We start from the raw sequence: 22215 nt of genomic DNA, 5'->3' as shown, positions 1-22215 counted from the left end.
CTTCTGGTCTTTAGTAAGAAACATTTTTTCACTATTACTAAAATAATAATAGTAGTAGTAGTAATAATAATAATAATAATAATAATAGGCCCAATATTAGATTTTAATGTTGCAGAGAAATTCAATTTAAATAAGAGTTTTAACTGTATATTACTAAAATATTTCTGAGGTTTCTCTTTTAATTTTAAGAAAGTGTTTTTGTTAGAGTTGTTGCTTAGAAATATGGGAAAAGCAAACCTATGATGGCACATTAATTTTATGGCATGAGGACCTTTTCAGGAGAATGAAAATATCTGAAACTTTTGCCCTAACCAGTTTGGCTCGGTGGATAGAGCATCGGCTTGCAGACTGAAGGGTCCCAGGTTCAATTCCAGTCGGGGACATGTGCCTTGGTTGCGGGCACATCCCCAGTGGTGGGTGTGCAGAAGGCAGCTGATCGATGTTTCTCTCTCATCGATGTTTCTGGCTCTCTATCTCTCTCCCTTCCTCTCTGTAAAAAAAAATCAATAAAATATATTTAAAATATCTTATACTTTTGAACTGTATTGATATAAAAGATTCTGCTAAAGTTAAGTGGATAGGTTACATATATTATATGCAAATTATTATGAAACAAATTCCCTGATAACTTTATCGTGATCCAAATAAAAGTTGTGAAAAGGAAGTTTTAAAAGACTTGCTATTGGTATTTAAACATGAAGAAAATTTCTTTTTTAAAAATATTCTTAAATTATAAATTTTAAAAAATTTAAGTATAGTTAATATTCAACATTATGTTAGCTATATTAATTTTAGGTGTACAATATAGTGACTTGATATGTTTATACTTTACAATGTGATTGCCCACTAATTCTAGTTATCATCTGTCAGTGTGCAAACTTATGTCAATATTAAGAAAATTTCTTAAGAAAGCTTCAAGTCAACTATCAGAATTCACAGAGTTGAATGGCAGCCCAAATATTGCTCTTATACAACAAACACAACATCAGATAAATGTCTATAGAAACCTACAGTTTTTCAACTGATTTAAATCTTGTTTAAAAATCAGTTACTCCTAGAAGTGGGATCACTGGGTCAAATGGGAGTTCAGAAATACCAATCAGAAAGAATATATGCACCCCGATGTTCATAGGAGCACAATTTACTATAGCTAAGATTTGGAAACAGCCCATCAGCAGATTTGTGGATTAAAAAAGCTGTAATACATTTACACAATGGAATGTTATGCAGCTGTAAAAAAGAAAGAACTCTTACTATTTGCAACAGCATGGAGGGACCTGGACAGTATTGTGATAAGCAAAATAAGCCAGTCAGAGAAAGAGAAGTATCACATAATCTCTCTCAAATGTGAAATCTAATGAACAAAATAAACTGATGAACAAAATAGATCCAGAGACATAGAAGCATGAAACAGACTGATGAATCTCAGATGGAAGGTGAGGGTGGGGGTGTTGGAAGAGCAATTAACCAAAAACTTTTATGTATATACTAGTATGCATAATCCATGGTCAGAGACAACAGTGTGGTGAAGGCCAGAGCGGAGAGGTATGGGGGGTGAGGGGGCCAGGTGGATAGAGTCAATAGGATAAAAAAGGGGACATATGTAATACTTTCAACAATAAAGATAAATTTAAAAATTGAATGGGGAAACATATTTTGGTATATTCATATATTAGAAAACTACTCAGCTACATACAAAATGGAATAAACTGTTAGAACAAATAAAATAGAAAATTTCAAAAACATTACGCTGAGCAAAATATTTCGACACAAAATAGTACATGCTGTATTCCATACATTTATAATTCTACAACAGGAAAATCAAATATATAGTGACAGAAAGCAGGTCAGTAATTGAAGGAGATCAGAGAAGGAATGTTTTGAGATAACAAAGATATTATACACCTAGTGGGGGCGTTGATTACTTGGATGGATATTTTCAAATTTTCTCAAACTTTACTCTTAAAATTGATGCATTTTATTATGTATAAATTATACTCCAATAATTTTTATTTAAAAAGCAAAGAGAATAAGCAAAATAACTTCAGGTACGTCACATAAAGGAATACATTCGCTAACACAGAGTCTAAGTAAGGAATTCTCACACACTGCACAGAAGAGTATAATTGGTACATCCACTTTGTAAAATATACCGTATAACTAACAATTAAAATTTTAGGTATAGATTCTAGCCAGGGACCTCAGTTGGTTGGAGTGTTGTTATGATATTCCAAATTTGTGGGTTCAATCCCGGGTTAGGGTACATACAAGAATCAACCAATGAATGCATAAATAAGTGGAAAAACAAATTGATGTTCTCTCTCTCTCTCTCTCTCTCTCTCTCTCTCTCTCTCTCTTTCTCTCTTTCATAAATAAAGTTTTTTTTTTAATTTAGGTATGTTATCACCAGCAATGTCTGCATGTGTAAACAAAAATCATGAATAAGATAGTCTTATCTGTACTATTGAAAATAAGCAGGAGCGGGCAACTTTAATGTACATTAAGAGTAATACAAATAAACTGGCATATAGTTACACTGAGATGTTGTACAATATTGAAAATAAAAAAGCTGCTGCTATATGTCATAAGTTTTTGGGTGTCACAAACAAAGGAAAATATTGTACAAAAGAAGATTTATGCAAATATATAGTGTATTAATTCCTTCACATGAAGTTCAGACACAAGCCAGAGTCTTGTATCTATGCTAATAAAAGGGTAATATGCTAATTTGATGGGTCGACCTGCCATCTTCTGGACATCTGACTTCCTTCCAGACAAAGCCATGGTGGCGGGGGTTGAGGCAGAGGCAGTTAGGGCAAATTCAGGCTGGCAGGAAATTAGGGGCAATCATGCTGACAGGGGAGGGCAGTTGCAGACAACCAGGCTGTCAGGGGAGGGCAGTTGGGGGCGACCAGGCTGGCAGGCAAGTGCGTGGTTAGGAGCCAGTGGTCCTGGATTGTGAGAAGGATGTCTGACTGTGGGTTCAGGCCTAAACCGGCAGTCGGACATCCCCTGAGTGGTCCTGGATTGGAGAGCGTGCAGGCCGGGCTGAGGGACACTGCCCTCCCACCCCCATGCATGAATTTTATGCACTGGGCCTCTAGTATAATAATAAAAGTTAGAACAGTGGCTACTTTTCATTGAATCTTGACTGGCAGAGTAAGAGGGAGTTGTCTTAATTGCTGCTAATATTCTATGCCTTGTTCTGTGTAGTGGTTATACGGTTGTATATATTAGTAAAGGTTAATTAATAGGTAGAATTTAATTTGTGCCCTTATTGTAAATGTCTTATACAGCAATATATTATTAAAAGTGAAACAGAAATTTCCAAACACAAAATCTAAGTGCATTCATCATCACTATACCTACAAAAGAAGAAATAATAAAGTGTTCTTTATAACTAAGAAACATAATGACATGTATTCTTATTTTTCAGCTATTGTTGGCATTCAATCTTATTTTAGTTTCAAATGTACAGCATAGTGGTTAGACATTTGTATAATGTATGAATAGATCCTCCCAATAAGTCTAGTACCCACCTGGCCCCATGCATAGGTATTACAATATTATTAACTATTTTCACTGTGCTGTACTTTCCGTCCCTGTGACTACTTTGTAACTACCAATTGTACTTATTCGACTTCCTTCACCTTTTTCACCCAACTCCCAACCTCTCTTCCCTCTGGCAACCATCATTTTGTTCTCTGTCTTTATGAGTCTGTTTCTGTATTTTGTTCTTTATACTCTATATATAAGTAAAGTATTGCTATTTGTGTTTCTCTGTCTGACTTATTTTACTTAAAATAATAACCTATAAGTCCATCCAGCTTGTCACAAATGGTAAAATTTCATTCTTTTTATGGCTGAGTAAAATTCCATTGTACATATACATTTTTCATCCAATTGTCTTGGTGGGCACTTTAGCTGTTTTCATGTAATGGCTCTTATAAATGACAAATGCATATATCTTTCCAAATTAGTGTTTTGGGTAAATACCCAGAAATGCAATTGCTGGGTCATAGAGTAGTCATATTTTTTATGGAGCATCCACAATGTTTTCCCAAGTGGCTGCATCAATTTGAAAACCTACAAACAATGCACCAGAGTTCTCTTTTCTCTTACCCTCTTCCTGCTTTAGTTTTTCCCTATCCTTTATTTTTACCTCCTGTTAAAATTTGATCTTACTTATATATCTAAATTCTGCTCCCCTGCTCTAAGTCCATACACAATTCTCTCTTCTCTTTCTTCACTATCCAAATTTTTTTCTCTCTTCCTTTTCTTTTCTTTTTTTGTTTTTCATTTTATTTTGTTTTGTTTTGCCTTCTTCTTTCTCTCTGTCTTGTTGTGTGTTTGTTTGATTGTTGATTAGTTTCATTTTTGTTTGATTGTTTCTCTTTTTTGCTTCTGTTTTTCCTCAACTAGCTTGTTCTCTTCTTCTACTAATAGCTTAACTAATTCCAATCACCAACTCAGGCATATCTACTCTCTATTCTCCTGTTCCAATAGTTAACAAATACATAGATAGATATATTAAAGAAGGGGAATATATATATATATATATATATATATATATATATATATATATTCTTTTCTATATATATTTTATAGAAAATAAATATATATATTATATATATATTTATTTTCTATATATATTTTATTTCCTTTTTTATATTTTCTGTTTTTAACTTTTCATCTTATACACTAATTCTCTTTCTACCTCCTCTATAATGAAGTGAGGCTATTTCTCCATTCATTCAATTCCTTGACCATACCTTCTGGAAATAAGCACTCCCTCCTCAGATTCATCTGGGTGTTTGTTTTGCATTTTTTTTATAAGTTGTTTTTTTGTAGTTTTTATTCATCTCTGGGTGTTTGTTGTTTGCATTTTTTGGATTAGTTGTTGTTTTAATGGCATCTTCTCCCCATATACATATATTTCCGCCATTCTTTTTTATTCTCTTTCTTTTCTCTCTTACATTTTTTTACTTTTCTCAATACAATTTTTCCTCTCTTTTCTTTTTATCCCCTAATTCTCTTTTCTTTGGTGGCACAACCTTGGGTGTTGTGCCTTGTTGTGTTGTATTTTGTGCCTTTAAGTCAATGCAGGAGAGAGAGAGCTATATAACCAGACACCATGAGAGGAGGGATCATGGGTAGACAAAGAAACATCCTGAATACAAAAGAAAGAAGGGACGGACATCATCCAGAACCACAGGAAGGCTGGCTGAGTGGAAATTCTACAACTAGGAGGAAAGAGAATATCATATCCAGACTCAGAGGAGGCGCAGTACTGAAGTGAAATACTCAGGTGCAGAGTGCACGCGGAGCGGGCTGGCAGTGGAGGGCGCGGTTGGTGTTTTCAATAGGGAGGGAGTCTCAGATTCTGAGCTCCAGATCCGGGCGAGTCTCTAGGGACCCAGACTCTAACGGGAGAAGCGGGACTGTCTGGCTTCGGTCGGAACTCGAAGGCAGCTTTCTCTCCGAAGTTTGCAGCGGTTGCTGGGACTCTGTGAGGCAGAGCCCCTAGGGACAGAACTGAGAGCAGCCATAACTGCTCTCTCCGGCCCACCCTGTTGATCCCGAGCCCGAGCGACCCACCCACCCCTCCCAAGCCCTGCGCAGAGCCATTTGCCAGATAGCCTCAGGCAAGGGCTAGATTAGCACCTCCCTAGAGGACAGAATTTCTCTCACTGCAGACACAGCTGATTCTCACAGCCAGCTGGCCTGGAGGTCAAATCCCCCTAGTATTAACTACAACAATCAAAGCTTAACTACAGGAGGACTGCACACAAAGACCACTAGGGGGTGCACCAAGAAAGCATAAAAAATGCGGAGACAAAGAAACAGGACAAAACTGTCAATGGAGGATATTCAGTTCAGAACCACACTTTTAAGGTCTCTCAAGAACTGTCTAGAAGCCGCTGATAAACTTAATGAGATCCTCAACAAATCTAATGAGACCCTCGATGTAATGATAAAGAACCAACTAAAAATTAAACATACACGGACTGAAATAACGAATATTATACAGACTCCCAACAGCAGACCAGAGGACCGCAAGAATCAAGTCAATGATTTGAAATGCAAAGAAGCTAAAAACACCCAACCAGAAAAGCAAAATGAAAAAAGAATCCAAAAATACGAAGATAGTGTAAGGAGCCTCTGGGACAGCTTCAAGCGTACCAACATCAGAATTATAGAGGTGCCAGAAGATGAGAGAGAGCAAGATATTGGAAACCTATTTGAAGAAATAATGACAGAAAACTTCCCCTACCTGGTGAAAGAAATAGGCTTCCAAGTCCAGGAAGCATGGAGAACCCCAAACAAAAGGAATCCAAAGAGGACCACACCAAGACACATCATAATTAAAATGCCAAGAGCAAAAGACAAAGAGAGACTCTTAAGAGCAGCAAGAGAAAGAAATTCAGTTACCTACAAGAGAGTACCCATACTACTGTCAGCTGATTTCTCAACAGAAACTTTGCAGGCCAGAAGGGAATGGCAAGAAATATTCAAAGTGATGAATACCAAGAACCTACAACTAAGATTACTTTATCCAGCAAAGCTATCATTCAGAACTGAAGGTCAGATAAAGAGCTTCACAGATAAGGAAAAGATAAAGGAGTTCATCACCACCAAACCAGTATTATATGAACTGCTGAAAGGTATCCTTTAAGAAGAGGAAGAAGAAGAAAAAGGTAAAGATACAAATTATGAACAACAAACATGCATCTATCAACAAGTGAATCTAAGAATCAAGTGAATAAATAATCTGGTGATAATAATAGAATCAGGGACATAGAAAGGTAATGGACTGACTATTCTTGGGGGGGAATGGGGTGTGGGAGATGCGGGAAGAGACTGGACAAAAATCGTGCACCTATGGATGAGGACAGTGGGTGGGGAGTGAGGGCAGAGGGTGGGGCGGGAACTGGGAGGAGGGGAGTTATGGGGGGGAAAAGAGGAACAAATGTAATAATCTGAACAATAAAGATTTAATTAAGAAGAAAAAAACACACAAAAAATAAAAATAAAAAAAAGAAAATAAAAAAAAGAAAGAAGGCATCACCAGAAAAGGAACTAAAAGAAATAGAGGCAATCAATATGTTAGAGAAAGAATTCAGAGCAATGGTCATAAAGTTGCTGAAAAGGATGAAAGAGAAATTCAATAATATGTGTAAGCACCAAGAGGAAATGAAGAAGAACCAAGAAGAAAGGAAAAATGACATCACTGCAAGAAAGAACATAATAGAAAACATCAACAGTAGACTAGAAGAAGCAGAGGATTGCATCAGTGAGCTAGAAGACAAGGTAGGAAAAAATAGTCAAGCAGAGCAGCATCTAGAAAAAAACATAAAAAACAGGAGAGCCTAAGGCAGTGGTTTTCAACCTTCCTAATGCCGAGACCCTTTAATACAGTTCCTCATGTTGTGGTGACCCCCAACCATAAAATTATTTTCGATGCTATTTCATAACTGTGATGTTGCTACTGTTATGAATCATAATGTAAGTATCTGATATGCAGGATGTATTTAGGCGACCCCTGTGAAAGGGTCGTTCAACCCCCTAAGGGGTCATGACCCACAGGTTGAGAACCGCTGGCCTAAGGGCACTTTGGGACAACATGATACGAAACAAAATCTGCGTAATAGAGGTACCTGAATAGAGGTAAACTGAGCAAGGAAAAGAAACCTGTTTGAAGAAATAATGACAGAAAACTTCCCTAATATAGGGAAGAAAAATCTCACACAAGTCCAAGAAGCTAACAGAGTCCCAAACATGAACACCAAAAGACCAACCCAAGACACATTATAATTCAATTGGCAAATACCAACGACAAAGTAAAAATCTTAAAGGCTGTCAGAGAGAGACAGAAAGTTACCTACAAAGGATCACCCATCAGACACCCGATTGATTTCTCCACAGAAACACATCAGGCCAGAAGAGAATATAATGAAATATACAAAGTCATGCAAAGCAAGGGTCTGAATCCTAGAATACTGTGCCCAGCAAGGCTATCATTCAAAATTGAGGGTGAAATCAGCAGGTTCACAGATAAAAAATTACTAAGGAAGTTTATGATCACCAAACCAGCAATGCAAGAAATGCTAAAGGGTCTGCTGTAAAAAGAAGAAATATGAAGGAAAGGAGGACAATCAGCATAAAGAATAAAAACGGAGACAAACATGTACCTATCAATACTCACTTTAAATTTAAATGGATTAAGTGCTCCAATCAAAAGACATAGGGCAGCTGAGTGGATAAGAAAACATGACCCATATATCTGCTGTCTATAGGAAACCCACCTCAGAACAAAGGACTCACACAGACTGATGGTGAAGGGATGAAAAAACATTTTCCAGATGAATGGAAATAAAAAATAAGCTGGGGTAGCAATACTTACATATGACAAATTAGACCTCAAAGTGAAGGCCATAACAAGAGATAAGGAAGGCCACATCATAATACTAAAGGGAGCAATCCAAAAAGAAGATATAACTCTGGTAAACATATATGCACCCAATACAGGAGCAGCTAAATAAATAAGAACCTTCTGGCCCGAACCGGTTTGGCTCAGTGGATAGAGCGTCGGCCTGTGGACTGAAGGGTCCCAGGTTCGATTCCGGTCAAGGGCATGTACCTGGGTTGCGGACACATCCCCAGTAGGAGATGTGCAGGAGGCAGCTGATCGATGTTTCTCTCTCATCGATGTTTCTAACTTTCTATCTCTCTCCTTTCCTCTCTGTAAAAAATCAATAAAATATATTTTAAAAAAAAAGAAAGAAAGAAACTTCTGGAGGATATCAAAGGAGAGATTGACAGCAATACAGTCATAGTAGGGGACTTTAATACCCCACTAACACCACTTGAAAAATCCTCTAAACAAAAAAAAAAAATCAACAAAGAAACATCAATCCTAAATCACTCATTAGAACAGATGGAATTAATTGACATCTTCTGAACAATTCACTCCAAAGCCACAGAATATACATTGCTCTCAAGTGCACATGGGTCATTTTCAATGATAGACCGCATATTGGGACACAGGCAAAGTCTCTTCAAATTCAACAAGATATAAATCATATCAAGCATCTTCTCAGATTACAATGGCATAAAACTAGAAATCAGCTACAATAAAAAGTATTTAAAAAATCAAAAACCTGGAGGCAAAATAGCATGCAATTAAACAATGACTGGAGTACCAAGGAGATCAAAGAAGAAATAAAAAGAATCATGGCAACAAACGACAATGAAAACACAACTATCCATGATCCATGGGACACAGTGAAAGCAGTCTTGAGAGGGATGTTCACAGCTCTACAGGCCTACCTCAAAAAACAGGAAACAATGGTAATAAATTATCTACCCCTACAACTCCAAGAGTTTGAAAGAGAGCAACAAGAAAAGCCCAGCATAAACAGAAGAAAGGAAATAATAAAGATCAGAGCAGAGATAAACGACATAAAGATTAAAAAAATAATACAAAATAAAACCAAGAGCTGGTTCTTTGAAGGGATAAATAAGATTGATGGGCCTCAAGCCAGGCTCACCAAGAAGCAAAGAGAGAGGACCCAAATAAACAAAATCAGAAATGAAAAAGGTGAATAACAACCAATCACACTGAAATACAAACAATTATGAAAAAATACTATGAACAACTGTACTCCAACAAAATGGACAACCTAGATGAAATGGAAATATTCTCAGGAAAATACAAGCTCCCAAAACTCAATCAAGAATAAACAAAAAACCTGATTAGGCCGATAACTACCAAAGATATTAAAACAGTAATCAAAAATCCTCCAGCAAACAAAAGCCCTGGTCCAGACAGCTTTACAGGGGAGTTCTACCATGCATTAAAAGAACTAAAACCTATCCTCCTCAGACTATACCATAAATTCAAGGAGAAGGCACACTTCCAAGCTCTTTCTATGAAGCCAGCATTAGCCTAATTCCGAAACCAGATAAAGACACCACAAAAAAAAAGGGAACTACAGGCCAAAATTCTTGATGAACATAGATGCTAAAATCCTCTACAAAATTCTAGCAAATATGATTTTGCCACACATTAGAAATATCATACACCATGACCATGTGGGATTTATTCCGGGGATGCAAGGATGGTACAATATCCGCAAATCAATAAATGTGATATACTACATAAACAAACTGAGACAAAAATCACATAATCATACCAATCGATGCAGAAAAAGCATTTGACAAAATCCAACACCCTTTCTTGATTAAAAACTCACAACAAAGTGGGAATAGAGGGATCATACCTCAACATAATAAAAGCCCTATATGACAAACCTATAGCCAACATCATACTCAATGGGCAAAAACTAAATTCATTTCCCCTAAGAACAGGAACAAGACAGGGATGCCCACTTTCACCACTCCCGTTTTACATAGTACTGGAAGTGCTGGACATAGCAATCTGACAAGAAGAAGAAATAAAAGGCATCCAAATTGGAAAAGAAGAAGTAAAGCTGTCCTTATTCGCAGATGACATGATACTATACATAGAAAACCCCAAAGACTCCATCAAAAAACTACTAGACATAATAAATGAATTTGGAAATATAGCAGGATACAAAATTAACACCCAAAAATATGGCTTTTTTACATACCAATAATGAACTCACAGAAAGAGAAATGACAAAATAAATCCCATTTGCATTGCACCAAAAAAATTAAGTTACCTAAGAATAAGCTCAACTAAGGATGTAAAAGACCTGTTCTCAGAAAACTACAGGACATTGAAAAAAAGAGATAGAAGACATAAACAAATGGAAGAATATACCGTGTTCATGGATTGGTAGAATCAACATCATTAAAATGTCCATACTACCCAAAGCAATCTACAGAGATTCCATGTAATCCATACTAAAATACCAACAGCATATTACATAGATCTAGAACAAACTCTCCAAAAATTCATCTGGAATAAAAAGAGAAACTGAATAGCCACAGCTATCCTGAGAAAGAATAATAAAGTTGGAGGGATCACAATACTGGATATCAAGCTATATTACCAAGCTACTGTTCTCAAAACTGCATGGTACTGTCACAAAAAGAGACATATAGACCAATAGAACAGAACAGAGAACCCAGAAATCAACCCAAACCATTATGCTCAATTAATATTTGACAAAGCAGGCAAGAGCATACAATGGAGTCAAGACAGTCTCTTCAATAAATGGTGCTGGTAAATTTGGTCAGATACATGCAAAAAAAAATGAAACTAGATCACAAACTTACACCATACACAAACACAAACTCAAAATGGATAGAGGACTTGAATGTAAGATGGGAAACCATAAAAATTCTACAAGACTCCATAGGCAGCAAAATAGCAGACATATGTCGTAGCAATATCTTTATAGACACAGCTCCTAGGGCAATGGAGACCAAGGAGAAAATAAACAAATGGGACTACATCAAAATTAAAAGCTTCTGCACAGCAAAAGAAACCATCAACAAAACAACAAGAAAGCCCACTGCATGAAAGAACATATTTTCCAAAGATATTTCTGATAAGGGTTTAATCTCCAAAATTTACAGAGAACTCATACAACTTAACAAAAGGAAGATAAATGATCCAATCAAAAATGGGCAAAGGAACTAAATAGACACTTATTGAAAGAGGACATACAGAAGGCCCAGAGATATAGAAAAACGTGCTCAAACTCAAATCAAAGATGCAAATCAAAAGAACAATGAGATACCATCTCATGCCTGTCAGAATGGCTATCATCAACAAATCAACAAACGCCAAGTGCTGGCGAAGATGTGGAGAAAAAGGAACCCTCATGCACGGCAGGTGGAAATGCAGACTGGTGCAGCCGCTGTGGAGAACAATATGGAGTTTCCTGAAAAAGTTGAGGATGGAACTCCCATTTGACCCAGTGATCCCACTTCTAGGACTATAACCCAAGAAACCAGAAACACCAATCAGAAAGTATATATGCACTCCTCTGTTCATAGCAGCACAATTTACAGTAGCTAAGTTTTGGAAACAACTTAAGTGCCCATCAGCAGATGAATGGATTTAAAAAACTGTGGTACATCTACACAATGGAATACTATGCCGTTATATAAAAGAAGGAACTTTTACCATTTGCAACAGCAAGGATGGAACAGGAGAGAATTATGCTAAGTGAAATAAGCCAGTCGGAGAAAGATAAATATCACATGATCTCACTCATATGTGGGGTATAATGATCAACATAATTTAATGGACAAGAATAGATCCAGAGACAAATGGTAGGGGAAGGGGTTTAGAGAGCAACTAAAGGACTTGTATGCATGCATATTAGAATAACCAATGGACACAGACACTGGGGCTGTTGGGGCTTGCCTGGGATGGGAATGAGGAGGTGGGGTCAATTGGGGAAAAAGGAGACATATGTAAAACTTTAGACAATAAAAAAGGAGAAATTTCAACAAGTTAAAAATACATGACTCATACAGTTATTCAATTAACACATGCAAAATATTTTATTCAAGTAATTTGACATTAACCAGTAAAATGGTACCGCTCAAAGATTTTGAGGAATAACATTATATAATTAGAAGACTGCTGTTCAGTATCTGATAGATATTGAACTGGCTAATATCCAATAGTGCCATTAAACTGTGACCTTTAGGATATGTTTTCTACTGAACACAAATCTACAGCCACAGTTTTACAATTTCACTTCACAGTGGCTGGAATTTAGGCAAAAGTACATAGCCAAGTCAAATGCCTGTGCATTTTCCTGCATAATTAAATAATTATTGGATGGCCCATCAAATTATGACATGGTAACGATAGTCATTCTGATTTATTTCTAAAATTTGGAGGATTTTTATCAATAATTTATTTGTGCAATCTCCTGGCCACTCACCTACTATCCTGCTCCTGGGGTGGAAAGCAGGCTTACCTGACAGATGGATTTTGAACTAGTAAATGGCTGTATGATATTCCTATTCCCTCTCCTGATTTACACTGTATTTTCTACAGACAGATGTCAGACTGTTCAAATTCATGAAATAAAAGGGTTTGCCCCAAGTGGTGTGGTAGAGTTGGGGGTCTAGCACTGTCTATCTGAGAGATATGACTAACTCAGGAGCTTCTTATCAGGATGTTCAAAGCCATGTTTTAAATACTTCTAGCTATAATAAAACTGGTAATTCTTTTTACCTGAAACTATATAATTTTATTAACCAATGTCACCCCAATAAATTTGATAAAGAATGAATTGAAAAATAGAAAAACATTAAGATTGCCTAAATGTTGTCAAATACTTAAGTCTCTCAAATCATAATACTCTATTTTTTTCAGTAGAGATTGAGCTTTAATTTGTACATTTTATTTTTGATTTTGATTTTTAAATTTAAATTCTTTATTGTTTAAAGTATTACGTTAAGTTCCCTTTTCCCCCCATTGACCACTCTCCAGCCACCCCCACCCCCCAGCACATTCCTCACCTCCACCCCCATCTGTGTCCATTGGTTATGCTCATATGCATGCATATACACTGAGTGGCCAGATTATTATGACTGGCCAGATTATTATGATCACCCCATCAGTACTTCATTGACACTTCCAAAAATACTGAATATTGAAAACTTCCTAAGCAAATACTCTCAATGTTTTATTATTATTATTATTTGCATAACTAATTAACTTCATTGTACTGATGGGGTGGTCATAATAATCTGGCCACTCAGTGTAAGTCCTTTGGTTAATCTCTTACTCCCTCACCCCCTGCCTTCCTTCCCTTATAGGTTTGATAGTCTGTTTGATGCTTCTATGACTCTGGTTCTATTTTTGTTCATCAGTTTATGTTGTTCATTAGATCCCACATATGAGTGAGATCATGTGATATTTATCTTTCTCTGACTGGCTTATTTCACTTAGCAAAATGCTCTCCTGTTACATCCATGCTGTTGCAAATGGTAAACATTCCTTTTTTTTTATAGCAGCATAGCATTCCATTGTGTAGATGTACCACAGTTTTCTAATCCACTCATCTGCTGATGGGCCCTTAGTCTGTTTCCAAGTTTTACCTATAGTAAATTGTGCTGCTATGAACATAAGAGTGCATAAGTCCTTTCTGATTGGTGTTTCTGGTTTCTTGGGATAAATTCCTAGAAGTGGGATCACTGGGTCAAATGGGAGTTCCATTCTCAACTTTTTGAGGAAACTCCATACTGTTCTCCACAGTGGCTGCACCAGTCTGCATTCCCACCAGCAGTGCAAGAGGGTACCTTTTTCTCCACATCTTCGCCAGCACTTGTCGTTTGTTGATTTTTTGATGATAGCCATTCTGACAGGCGTGAGATGGTACCTCATCGTTATTTTGATTTGCATCTCTCAGATGATTAGTGACTTTGAGCATGTTTTCATGTCTCATGGCCTTCTGTATGTCTTCTTTTGAAAGGTGTCTATTTAGGTCCTTTGCCCATTTTTCGATTGGATTGTTTATCTTCTTTTTGTTAAGTTGAATGAATTCCCTATAAATGTTGGAGATTAAACCCTTATCGGTGATAACATTGACAAATATGTTCTCCCATGCAGTGGGCTTTCTTGTTGATTTGTTGATGGTTTCTTTTGCTGTGCAGAAGCTTTTTATTTTGATGTAGTCCCGTTTGTTTACTTTCTCCTTAGTTTCCATTGCCCTAGGAGCTGTATTGGTAAAGATATTGCTATGACAAATGTCTGCTATCTTGCTGCCTATGGCTTCTTCTAGGATTTTTATAGTTTCCTGTCTTATGTTTAAGTCTTTTATCCATTTTGAGTTTATTTTTGCATATGGTGTACATTGGTGGTCTAGTTTCATTTTTTTGCATGTATCTGTCCAATTTTCCCAGCACCATTTATTGAAGAGACTGTCTTGACTCCATTATATGCTCTTGCCTCCTTTATCAAATATTAATTGAGCATAATGGCTTGATCTATGAGTTCTCTGTTCTGTTCCATGGTCTATATGTCTATTCCTGTGCCAGTACCAGGCAGATAAAACTGATATTTTAATCTCCATTTCCTTGCCTACTTTTTACTCTCTTGTTGACTCAAACTCAAGTAAGGAATAAGGGTGGGATTCCTTCAGACCCCACAATGCCAATAGTGACACAGAGACCCAAACATGGTGTGCATATAATGTAGTATTACACATTGGAAGCAAAATGTGGCAATAACTTCAAAATTCTAATATGTAAGAGGGCTTTGCATCAGAAATTGCTCTTGTGGTCATTTAAATAGAAAAAAATCAATGATGTTTATTAAAAATGAGATTTTTTATATATAAGTTTTAAGAGTGAAATATTGGAAGCTTTATTAGATAATGGCATACACATAAAAAGAGTGCAATACAGAAAATTATAGTACAAACATATATTTTTACCCTGAGAAAGTATGTACAGTTGTAGGATTGGAAACTGTGTTTATACTACTTTTAAGGTTTGTTTGGTGTTTTTTTTTTTTTCATAGAAAACACAGACAAAGCAATTTTGTCTTTTGTGAATACTTTGTTATCTTTCATCATACAATTATTGTTCTGCACTTGGAATGTGTCTCTTAAAATTATTGCATCTTATTGTCTCCAAGGACACTATTCCCACTGCTCCCTCTAGTATTTTGCCAAAATTCAGTGCATATTAACATCATTAGTCATGTTTGAACTTGGTCATGAAGGGCCCTTTACTTATCCACACAGAGGGCCCCTGTACATCCATAAGAGTCTGAGATTATAAAATTCATCTTAATCTTCCTTCACTGTGTAAAAATCTTTTCCCAGGAAAAATCAGAAATTATCTTTCAAAATCTTCTAGAAAACAGCCTTATATTTCTCAGACATTTAAAATACATGACTTTTTATTTCAGCTTTCAGATATAAGAAATTGTTCCCTAGGTTTGAAGTGAAATAGAGCCTTTAGGAAGAGTCTTTTGGCACTTTCTACTAGAAAAATATTATCCGTGAATGTGTATGTCTTCATGAGAGGAGCATTTGGCCACATTAACTGACCCCACTTATACTTTCGTTTCACCTTTGGGACTACCAGATTACAGAGTCAACTGAAGCCAGGATTACCTTCCATAAGAGTAAGTATGTATGTTTGGCAATTCAGTTTCCTTCTTCATTCAAAATTTTAGTTCTTTAGTCTCTGGAAAATATAAGACTAAATCTATTTACAAATCAGAGATGGCAATATCGGGTGTCTCTGAAAAATAAAATAGTTATTTCTAAATGTTAGTTTGTATTATAAAAAAGAAATCTGAAGGGATTATACTCATTTGAAATATTTATTACATGCTTCATTAGAGATGAGTCGGTACCTATTCACTCCTTTTATCCTTAATATCTACAGCACTACCTGTCATATGATAGGTTTTCAATAAATATGTTCTGAAGGAATTCATGAGTATTCATAGCAAGAGGCTGTATATATATATATATATATATATATATATATATATATATATATATCTGTAATATCTTCCACTATTATCAGAAATGTTATTAGTGATTAATGAGCTCATTTTAATTGCAAGTATTCTTTTAAATATAGAAAATTCACCTGAATGAAAGTGGTCTACCAGAACATTCACTTAAATTTTGCCATCACAGAATACCAAAACTGAATTTGGTCATGAAGGGCCCTTTAGTTATCCACACAGAGGGCCTCTGTACATCCATAAGAGCCTAAGATAATAAATGTCAACTTAATCTTCCTTCACTGTGTAAAAGTCTTTTCCCAGAAAAATCAGAAATCATCTTTCAAAATCTTCTAAAAAACAACCTTGTATTTAAGTGATTTGGTATCACTTAAACTTTTGGTATTGGTGATTGGAAAGGGAGGAGAGTTTAGGAAAGTGGAACAATGCTCTGAGTTAAAATGCCACAGTGAAGTATTGAGAGCTTAAGAATTTTCTCAGTTTGGTTCACAAGGGCAATTCCTATACGACCTTATCTAAAAAGGTACCTGATTAGCAGCTAATTATTTCTCCCCCTCAGCCTAGATTAGTGCTCCTTTTCTGCAGAGATGCCTGTAAACCACAGGTAATTCTCTGTCTCTAGCTCTCTAATGCCATTATATGTTACAGTCTTGATAGTAACAACTAACAGCATTCTATTCACAGACTTCTATTCCTCTGACCTTCGGAAAACACAACTGTAGCTTTCTTGTGGGGTAGAGATTGCTAGAAATAAGTGAAGCCATTAATATACCAAACTAATTAAATTTCTCATGGAAAATTATTTTCTTACGTGGAATGCAGAGACAACAAAAGACATATAGTCTTTATTTACAAAAGGCAATAGCTGCCCATGTAATTGTTAATGGGGTTGAGACAGAAATGTGAAGTGCCTATTGCCTCATATTCAAAACTGCAGTCTCTAAGCTCTGCCCTTAGAATTTCTTCACAGAACAATGAACAGGTAATCAGAGGCACCAAAATTCATAAGCTTTATAAAGAATTCAGGAAGTGCCTTGGTTGGTGTTGCTAAGTGGTTAGAGCGTCACCCCACACATTGAAGGGTTTCGGGTTTGAATCCTGGTGAAGGGCATGTACCTAGGTTGCAGGTTCACCCAGGGCCACAGATGTGGCACATGCCAGAGGCAATCAATTGATGTATCCCTCTCTTGTCAATGTCTCTCTCACTCCCACTCTGTCCAAAAATTAATGGAAAAAATTTCATCTGGTGAGAATTAACAATAACAAAAAAAGAATGCAGAAAAAAAAACCACAATAGCTGTAGTGATTACTGATTAGTGCCCTCACACAATATCATCTATACTAGAGCAGGTTATAGAGAAAAAAAGAGAGGAGGTGAAAGAAGGAGAGAAAATAGAGGTAATGGTGTTTACTTATAATCTAACAGGCACTCTGCATGGACTATCACAATCAACAGTCACAATAATTTCATGAACTACATATTATGTAGGAAACTGAACCCAAAAAGGAAAAGAGAAATGAGAACTTCACAGTCAGAGACTGTGTAAGAAACACAGGAAGTATACTTTCTCTTACTAGGCATCAGTCCACACGAAAGCAGTACTCAGTCATACCTACATAATATTAAAGGCAGTCTTTAAAAATGAGTTCATTTTTACCAATCAGCTCAAGTAAAAACTAAGACAAATATTTAAAGTCATTTTAAAGACCTACTAAGTCATGTTAAAGAAAATACCTTTAAAACAAATTTTAAAGAAAATAAGGCAAATACAATAGTCCTTTATTTCCACAAACTTTTAAGGAACATCTACTATGCCCCGTGGAGGTAAGCTTGCTGCTTGGAACACAATAATGTCAAAATAAAATTTATCAATACAACCTGTCAATTTAGTCATAAAAGCAATAATAAAAAATAATCATAGGGTACAATGGGAATAGCAAAGGCAAAGCTACCTCTATCTTAAAAAGTTATGGATAGATTCCTGGTGGAATTAGTACCTAAATCAAAACTTAAAAGAGGGATAGGAAGGTTAGAGACTACCATTAGAGAGATCATTAACACCATATGAGAAGCGTCTGAGTCTCTACACAGGTAATTTTAAGCATCGCCTTTAATGGAAACCGCTAGTAGATAAGTCTAGGAAAGCAAATTGAATCAAGAGAGATGACACCAGCAGCCTGACTCTATAGGTCATGTTCTTGATCACTATGGCATCCTATCTCTCGCAGGCAGCCAGTGCAAGTACCTTAGTAGGACAGAACAAGACATGAGGTAAATTGTGTGAACTGATACTGAAAATATTAGAAAGATCTCCATATGCTAACTAAGAAGCTTAAGTTTTGTAATGAGGGCAAAAAGGGATGATTGAAAGAATTAAAATTAATGTTTCAGTTACAAAACTCCATTTACACTCTGAAAAGAAAATTTTTTTTTTTATTAACTTAATATCAGTCCTCCCTAACTCCACCACCTTGCTCTAGTGAATCATCTACATATATCTGTGCTGCCTCTCTCAACCCAGGTTCATGGTAATTCTGGAACACCTACGTTATTCCACTGTGTTAAGAAATAAAGATGTCAGTATCCATCATCTCTTCTGGTCCTCGAACATCTATTCATGTGCCTCACTGTCCTGGATCATTTCTTTCCTTTTCCCATGTTACTCTTAAGTTCCAGTAGTTCTCTGTATAAGTTATAAGACCCATTTAGTATTCCTGTGGCAAATTGCAGTACAGGAAAATTTATCAAGTATCCAATTTTTTTCTTTAGTTTCATGTCACGCTGGACATAAGAACACCCTTCTAATTCTATACCAATGTTTACAATGAGAAAACTATGTGACTTTCTAAGGGTTTTTTAGCCTATTTTCAATGAGCAACTTAATTATTATTATTGTTCCCCTTACATCTCTACAAGGAAAAGAAACTGCAGAAATCTCTCTTATTTTTCTTTCCTTCTGCTACTCGGGCTCCGTATTAGTGGAAGATAACAAACGCCCCCAAATATAGAGATCTTATTCCGAACCACTACACCCTTTAGCCTATCCCCCAACTCTCTTATCCCCTGATAAAGAAAGTTCACAAATTCTCTAAGGATGAGAGACTTTGTCCTTAGTCACTACTCTGAATGAAATATGTATTGCCTGAAGTATTTCATTAATGCATTAATCTAAATGTTTAATGCATTTAAAACTGAAAACTCATGACTGTATTCATTTTTCTCTTCTCAATTCTTACCTAAAGTCAAAATGAATTATATTCAATTTAACTGAGAGATAGAACAAGAGTTTCTTGAAAATACATACCATAGGATGTATGTCAGTTCAAAAATGTTTTCCACAATACATAGGGGAGAGATAACCACATCTGGACTTTTTAAAAAAATGATTCGGAGTGCATTGATTTTAAAATAATGAATGGGAAAAGCAAAGATATATGTTAATCATATGTTAACATGTTTTTACAATATTTAAGCTATAAGATAAAGACACCAAGACTAAATGTAGAGTTCTGAGTGAGAGAATAAAAGGAACAAATCAGCACAGCCAGGGTGGCTCAGTGGTTGAGCATTAACTTATGAACCAGGAGGTCACGATTTTGGTTTGGTACAGACTCAGTCCCCAGTAGAGGATGTGCAGGGAGCAGCAGATCAATGATTCTCTCTCACCACTGATGTTTCTATCTCTATTTTCCTCTCCCTTACTCTCTGAAATTAATAAAAATATGTTAAAGAAAAAAAGAACAAATTAAAAAGATAACAGAAATGGCAAGACATGGTGATAAAGTGAAAATGGGAGTAAAGAAAAAAGAATGGTAAATAATGTTTTTATATGAGACTTATTATCGACAGGGAAGGAAAAATAGTCATGAGTGCCATATTAAAAATCATGAAATGTGCACATTTGGAGGACTCTTGATAGGAAATAATAAGATTACAAAATAAGAATGCCCAATACTGTGAACAGTAATGAATGTCCACCTCATTTCAGATGTGGCTATACATATTTTATCTATATTATCTAAATTTTTCATTATAACCCTAAGATGTACATATTATTTTATCTGAAGTTTGCATGCATACACATACAAATAAAAAAGAAACACAAGATAAAGAAATTAATCAAATTGCTCAAGGACTCTCAGATAGGAAAAAGGAAATACACATTTACACTAATTCAAACTCTCTAAGTCTGATCTAGATGTCCAAGAACAAGTTAATGTTGAAGTCAGAATCCTGCAGATATAAATTTAGGAATCATCAGCCTATTTGAAGTCACCTTATTTATTAGGACCTCCTAGAGAGAGAGCAGAGTGAAAGAGAATATTGCCTAGAAAAAAGCTTTCAGGTGCACCAACAACCCTAGAAATTAGAAAAGAAAGGGCTGCTAGAAGAAAATGGAAAAATATAGATAAAGTGAGAGGAAGAAACTCAGGATAATGTGAGATGGTAGAAAATAAGCGGTAAAGACTTTCATAAATTCACAATTTATATGTAGAAGAGAATTTGAGTTAAATCAATTCTGAAGTTTGTTTAATGATTGAAACAAGAGGGAAGCTAGTGATGACCTTGGCTAGAGCAGTTTAAATGATGCAAAGACAACATGAGTTGACGTATAAGTGGTTAATGAGACAGAGAAGACAATTATCAAGTATGTGAAATTTAAGAGAGAATGTTGAAGTATGTTTGAAAAATTGCTAACCCTTGTTAAACCTGATATTGTTCAATGTCATTCATAATGGGTGGTAGAGTGTATTTCAAGCTAAAATAGGTTGACCAAAAACATTAAAAAATCAGGATATTTCTCTTTAAACATACACTAAATGTCCCCTTATTTGTCTGTCATAAATTTTGAATGTAATTCCTGCAATACATTCAAGGAGTGAAAATATTGACAAATGCGTTTAGAAGGAAATAATGGAAAAACATAAATAACAATATATTTAATATAAAAATAATCTGGTCTTAACTAGAAGCCTAGTAGGAAAAAAACTTTTAAGATCTAAAGAATATGAAACTATAGCAGAGAGTTAAAGGACATTAGGGTTTTCACTGTCAGAGGAATTTAAAAAGAAATTAATTAACCAGAGTATACAGTTCCAGATTTCTGCTTGTACACTGGGGAAAAAATGTCTTTGAGGCACTAGACTATTCTAAAAAGCATAAAAATGTATAACATTGATATTCTAAGAGTAGAAGTAAAATATAGCCAAAAATAACATTAATGATATAAAATACAGACAATTGAAAAAAAATTCTGTGAGGAAAACCTCAAAAAGTTTGGACTATAACACATTTAAATGAATGTTTAAGATCATGTATTCAATGGATAGTGTCAGCCTGCGGACCAAAGGGTTACGGGTTTGATTCGGGTCAAGTGTACTTCGGTTGCGTGCATGCAGGAGGCAACCAATCCATGTGTTTCTCTCACATGGATGTTTCTCTCTGTCTTTCCTTCTCTCTTCCACTTTTTTTAAAATCAATGGAAAAATATCCTTGGGTGAAGATTTCAAAGTATAACTAAATAAATAAAAACAATAACTTCTTTAAAAATAAAAGAACATGTATCCAGTAAAAATGTTTTAAACACACCTCAGAGAAACTGCATTAGATAGGATAAAACAGAATAAACTATGTGATAAGCATTTATTGTCAGTTTAATTGCTAATACAATGTAAACTTTAATGTAAGAATTTTCTTAACAAAGACCATTGTTTGTTTGTTTTTTGCGGGGGGGGGGGGGGGGGGACTTTGCTAGAAACATGTCTGA

This window comes from Myotis nattereri, assembly GCF_964212035.1.
Source record: "Myotis nattereri genome assembly, chromosome: 2".
NCBI classification, from domain to species: Eukaryota; Metazoa; Chordata; class Mammalia; order Chiroptera; family Vespertilionidae; genus Myotis; species Myotis nattereri.
Note: the sequence above shows the minus strand (reverse complement) of the source record.